General features: G+C 43.1%; 1 non-coding gene across 1 annotated transcript; it reads right to left on the bottom strand.

The window, feature by feature from the left end:
- Positions 1-425: 425 nt before the first annotated feature.
- On the bottom strand, positions 426-617 carry LOC123567391 (U2 spliceosomal RNA). Its single transcript, XR_006690303.1, has one exon. It is a non-coding gene; the product is annotated as a U2 spliceosomal RNA (small nuclear RNA).
- Between the last annotated feature and the right edge of the window lie 5,383 nt (positions 618-6,000).

Here is a 6,000-nt window from a genome sequence, read left to right as displayed (position 1 = left end):
GCACTCCAGCCTACTCGACAGAGTGAGACCCCATCTGAAAAAAATAATAATAATAAAATAAAAATAAAAAATAAAAAAAGTCTGTGTCTGACACTGGCATGTAAAGTGGAAAGCAAGAGTGAGAAATTATACTGAAAACAGGGGAAATCGAATTAAAGTCCTACGTATGGAAGCCCCCTGACAGTTCAGTCCTCTTTCTACCCCCTTGTGAAGAAACAGTGCACAGTCTCATTTATTCCCAGGGAGAGGGAAAAAGCGCAGACAAACCAGGGAATTCTTCTCTAGCAAAAAGTTGAGTGGCTGGAGAAAGCCAAGGCTTCTGGCATGCGGCGCCCTGCAGCAGAGCTCTCCTCGTTTGAGCACCCGCAGCATCTGCAGCCTATAGCCTCTAGATTGAAATCTTTTTTTTTTTTTAAATATCCCCCGAGGGTTACACCATTCCTGGAGGCACTGCAATACCAGGTGGATGTGTGCAGTCGATGGAGCAAGCTCCTATTCCATCTCCCTGCTCAAAAAATCCATTTACTGTATTGTCCTCAGATAGAGGATATATCAGCATATTAAACTGGTAAGAACAGATTCTACACATGATCTTAGCCAAAAGACCAAGAAGCGATCTAGAGAGAAATCTTATCAGTAAGCCCTGGACAAACCGCCTTCTTCCACCTATCCCCAGGAAACAGACCTTCCTACACAGAAGCATAGGAAATCCACACCGATCACAGAATTCTTTCCATAACAGACAGGGAGGACTCACCAGACGTATCATGAAACCAGCAGCGTGGAAGAGAAGTCAAAGGAAACAAACAGGAAAACTGATGCAGGTTGAATATCCCTTAACAGAAATGCTTGGGACCGGAAGTGCTTTGGATTCAGATTTTTTTGAGTTTTGGAATATTGCATATACACCATGAGATACCTTGGAGATCAAATCCAAGCCTAAACATAAAATTCACTTATGTTTCAGACACATTTTATACATAGAGCCTGAAGGTAATTTTATACGATATTTTAATAACTTTTGCATAAAATTAAGTTTGTGTGCATTGAACCATCAGAAGCAAAGATGCCACTTTCTCAGCCACCCATGTGGACAATCTGTTGTTCCCTGGCATCACCATCATTCATGACTGTGAACGTCTATGCTCTCAATAAGTAATCATTTTCCTACACCTGCATTTTGACCTATCACATGTAATGTGATCCATCAAGTGACCCATCACATGTAATGATTGCTGGGGCAGCAAAATCATTCTCCTGCCTCAGCCTCCCGAGTATTTGGGATTATAGACACCTGCCACCACGCACAGCTAATTTTTGTATTTTTAGTAGAGAGGGGGATTTCACCATGTTGGCCAGGCTGGTCTCGAACTCCTGACCTCAGGTGATCTGCCCGACTTGGCCTCTCAAAGTGCTGGGATTACAGGTGTGAGCCACCGTGCCTGGCCTGGCTAATTTTTGAATTTTTAGTAGAGACGAGGTTTCACCATGTTGGCCAGACTGGCCTGGAACTCCTGACCTCAAGTAATTGCCCACCTCAGCCTCTCAAAGTGCTGGGATTACTGGCATGAGCCACCGCGCCCCTTATATGGTTCCATTTTATTTTTTCTCTTCCCATACCAATTATACTGATTTTGTTAAAAAAAAAAAAAGAAGTCTGTGACCGCCCTTGAGTTTGCATTTACAACTATGTCAGTTTACTTTCAGATGATACTGTACTGGTTCACTGGTAGTGCAGGTATTTTGTAACATTCCTTGTACTCTTTTCCATACTCTTTCATGTTACAGAGTTATTTCCCAGTTTTTCCCTATGTATCTATATCTTCCTTCCTTTTTATTCACGTAATAAATTGCAAACACAGGTATTTAATTTCAGATAAGATTACTCATTTAACAGATATTTATATACTTCTTGTTTCTACTATGTAAAAGTAGAATAGAGAAGAGAAATGATTAGTATGTAGGTACCAAAAAGCCTAAATCCTCATGCAAGTTTGGCCCTTATCCTTCAGTGTAATTAGAGTAAATGATCTCATTGTGCTATGTTAGTATTTTTGAGCGCCTATTAAAAGGGCTAATTAAAAACATTAAAGTAATTATATTGCTTATCCCTTAGTTTCTTTTTCTATGTAATGACTATTAGGGCAGAATATCTTCCTCAGGGCATGATAAAAGATAAAAGACAGATAACAATGCAAGATATAAAATACCAAATGAAGGATATGATGCTAAGTAAAATAAGTCAGGCACAGAAAGACAAGTACTGCATAATCTCACTTACATATGGGATTTTTAAAAGTTGAACTTAAAGAAGCAGAGAATAGAATGGTGGTTGCCAGGGGCTGGAGACAGGGATGGAGAGATATTGGTTGAAGTGTATAAAGCATTTATTGTATAGCATGGTGACTATAACTAATGATAGTGTATACTTGGAAATTGCTAAGAGAGTAGATCTAAATGTTCTCACAGCAAAAAATGGTAACTACGTGAGATGACAAATATGTTAATTAGCTTGATTTAATCATTTCACAGTGTATATATACACATATCTAAACATCACATTGTATACCATAAATATATACAATTTTTATTTGTCTATCATACCTTAAAAAAACTAGGGATAAATTAAAATGAAATCAAATGATATATCCAAATAATTAGATTTCAAGCTTCCAATTAAAGATTTCACTCTCATCTTAAAATTTTAGTTGGGGAAGCAAAAAGATGCAGCTACAAGACTTTTACACAGAGAATGGCATTTGAATGAAGCTCAGTTCCAACTGCCCAGCACCCTCAGGCCCTTCCTTAACCAAAGTATGTAAAGGATGTTGAGGCTGGTGTGGATTTCCTATGCTATTGTCTATTAAGATCTGTTCCCTGGGGATAGATGGAAGAAGAGGACCCAATATGGGAGGAACCTTGGCTTTCTCTGGAAAATATGCCAGTTTTTGTTAGAGAAGATTATGATGTAGTGATACATTAAGATATATATATATATATGTATAATACACACAAACATATGTAGAATCCATTGATCTACACAATGAGAATCTATTGTTGTAATATTTAGTCTTTGACCCCTGGTTCCTAACGCAGAGCTCCTTAAGACCTTCGTAATTTCCTCAGTGATAACGTCTGACACAGAGTTCCGAAATCCCTTGGAATTTCCTGGGTGACAGGAGCATCTTTTGTTCTCATGACCCGAGGCTTGGTGGGCTCCTGGATGGGGGCTGGTTGCCAGGGGAACCAACCTTGTGATTAGAAGGTTGAAACTTTCAGCCTCACCCCTCACCTCCAGGAAGCGGGGACAGGCTGAAGGCTGAGTTGATCACCCGCGGTCAATGACTTAATCAGTCATAGCTTCGTAATGATGCTTCCATAAATCCAAAGGACTGGATTTGGGGAGCTTCTAGATAGCTATACACTTGGGGTATCTGGAGGGTGGTGCACCCGGGGAGGGCAGGGAAGTTTTGTGCGCCTTCCCACACACCTCACCCCACACATCTCTTCATCTGGCCACTCAACTGTATCCTTGCCATAGCCTTATAATAAATGGGTGAACGCAAGGAAAGCGTTTCCCTGAGTTCTGTGAGCTGCTCTAGCAAATCAATCAAACCCAAGGAGGACGTCGTGGGAGCCCCAAATCCAAATCTGAGCTGGCCAGTGGAGGTAGTGGTGACAACTTACTACATGCAACTGGCACCTGAAGTAGGGGCAATCTGGTGGGACCAAGCCCTCCACCTGTGGGATCTGATTCTCCGGGTGAATACTGTCAGAATTAAATTGAATTAAGGACGCCCAGCTGGAGTCCACAGAGAATTGGTTCGTGTGTGTGGAAACCCACCCCCAACACCAGGTGTCAGAAGTGTTGTGTTGAGTGACGTGTGCATACGCGTGGAGGAAAAAACACTTTGGTTTTTCTTCTCTCTCATAAGAGTCCTCTTGTTTTGCACTCGGTGGGGATTAGTTCGTGGTCACTAGTCTGCTTAGTGATGAGTTCAAGTTCATGGTCATGTCATTCTCTTAGGGACACACAGATTACTAGGGGAGGTTAAAGATGCTTGCACAGGCCGGGCGCGGTGGCTCACGCCTGTAATCCCAGCACTTTGGGAGGCCGAGGCGGGCGGATCACGAGGTCAGGAGATCGAGACCATCCTGGCTAACACGGTGAAACCCCGTCTCTACTAAAAAATACAAAAAAACTAGCCGGGCGAGGTGGCGGGCGCCTGTAGTCCCAGCTACTCGGGAGGCTGAGGCAGGAGAATGGCGTGAACCCAGGAGGCGGAGCTTGCAGTGAGCTGAGATCCAGCCACTGTACTCCAGCCTGGGCGACAGAGCGAGACTCCGTCTCAAAAAAAAATAAATAAAATAAAATAAAAAATAAAAACAAAAGATGCTTGCACACATCTCTGATGGTGTCACTGTGTTCTCCCTGCAGCGGTGTTCCCGAAAGTCCAGGCCATACATGCGGTGTGTGACTCTGCCACCAGAGAGGGGCCTCTATGGAGAATGACCTCCAGGCAGTGCTGCCACTGTGGACCTACGGCCGAGCGCTGGAGGCACAGGCCAGGCGGTGAAGCTCCAGGGAGAAGTCTTGGCAGAAAAATACTGGGAAATCCTAGGAGTCGAGGGCACAGTCAACGAAAGTCCCTTCCTCATGCAGCTGTCACGTGGTCCCTTTAAAGAAGCCTGAGCCCAGCCCGGCACAGTGGCTCATGCCTGTAATCCCAGCACTTTAGGAGGCCGAGGCAGGTGGATCACCTGAGGTCAGCAGTTCGAGATTAGCCTGGCCAACATGGTGAAACTCCATCTCTACTAAAAATATAAAAATAAAATAAAATAATTACCCAGGCATGGTGGCAGGCACCTGTAATCCCAGCTACTTGGGAGGCTGAGGCAGGAGAATCGCTTGAAACCCTGGGAGTGAACTGAAATTGTGCCATTGCACTCCAGCCTGGGCAACGAGAGAGATTCTGTCAAGAAGAAGAAGAAGAAGGAAGAACGACGAAGGAAGAAGAAGGAAGAAGGAGAAGAAGAAGCAGAAGCAGCAGAAGCAGCAGCAGCAGAAGAAGCCTGAGCCCCTTTGACCTAGAATCGTCTGGAAGCATAGTGGGGATTCTGAAACCAACTAACTGTCCAGAAGCCTCGGGATTGCTCAGGTTGTTGAAGTCAAAATCTCCTAGAATGGAAATGGACAAACAATGTGGCTTCCGTGGCCCACGTTTACTTATCCTGTCTTCCATTTCTAAGACATTAAAAATATGCATCAGCCTAGACCAGTGTCCTAGGCTATGTCATGAGGCACCCTCTGAAGTGGAGGGTTTCGTTGTGGAATACAGGAATGAACCTACCAGGACATGCCAGGACCAGGATGTTAAAGAATAGTTGTAAGGACAGTGCATCATTGCACCCCATTGTGACTTCCCTTAAAAAGCTGCTGGTTATAATGAAACAGACAAGACCACAGCAGATATCACTACAAATAGTTAGAGCCTTGGTTGCTGTAATCATCACGGCTCCATAATACCATCCTTTTCTAAGAAGCTGAGATGATTTGCAGATGTGACTTCATTTAGTTATACAACAAGCCTATCCATTGGTAAGATATTATCATTCCCACTATGCCTCATGCAATTAGGACTGTCTCAAGGTTACCTGGGAAATTGGCCATAAAGATGAGACTGGAAACTTAGTTTTCATTAAGTTTTCACTTTCATTTTTGACCAATTACAGCTTGCCACCACTGGCAAGGCTCACAAGACATTTGGAAAAATTCCATCCAAACGTGAAAATGGCAATATTAAGCCCTCAGGGCTTGAAACGCTCTCTCCAAAAGAAGAAGAAGAAAAGAAGATTGTCTCATATCACTAAAGAAACTGTAGAACATCTCTGGCTAACACACATGCCAAAAGCCCTGAGGTCCTTCACGTGTTGTACCAGGAAAATAAAACTTAAAAAAAAGATAACAAGAAGTAGTAAAAATGAGGAGATAAAATCAGA

The sequence above is a fragment of the Macaca fascicularis genome, chromosome 10 (genome assembly GCF_037993035.2).
Source record: "Macaca fascicularis isolate 582-1 chromosome 10, T2T-MFA8v1.1".
In the NCBI taxonomy this organism is placed as follows: domain Eukaryota; kingdom Metazoa; phylum Chordata; class Mammalia; order Primates; family Cercopithecidae; genus Macaca; species Macaca fascicularis.
The sequence above is the reverse complement of the archived record's forward strand: the minus strand, read 5'-3'. Positions and strand labels throughout refer to the sequence as shown.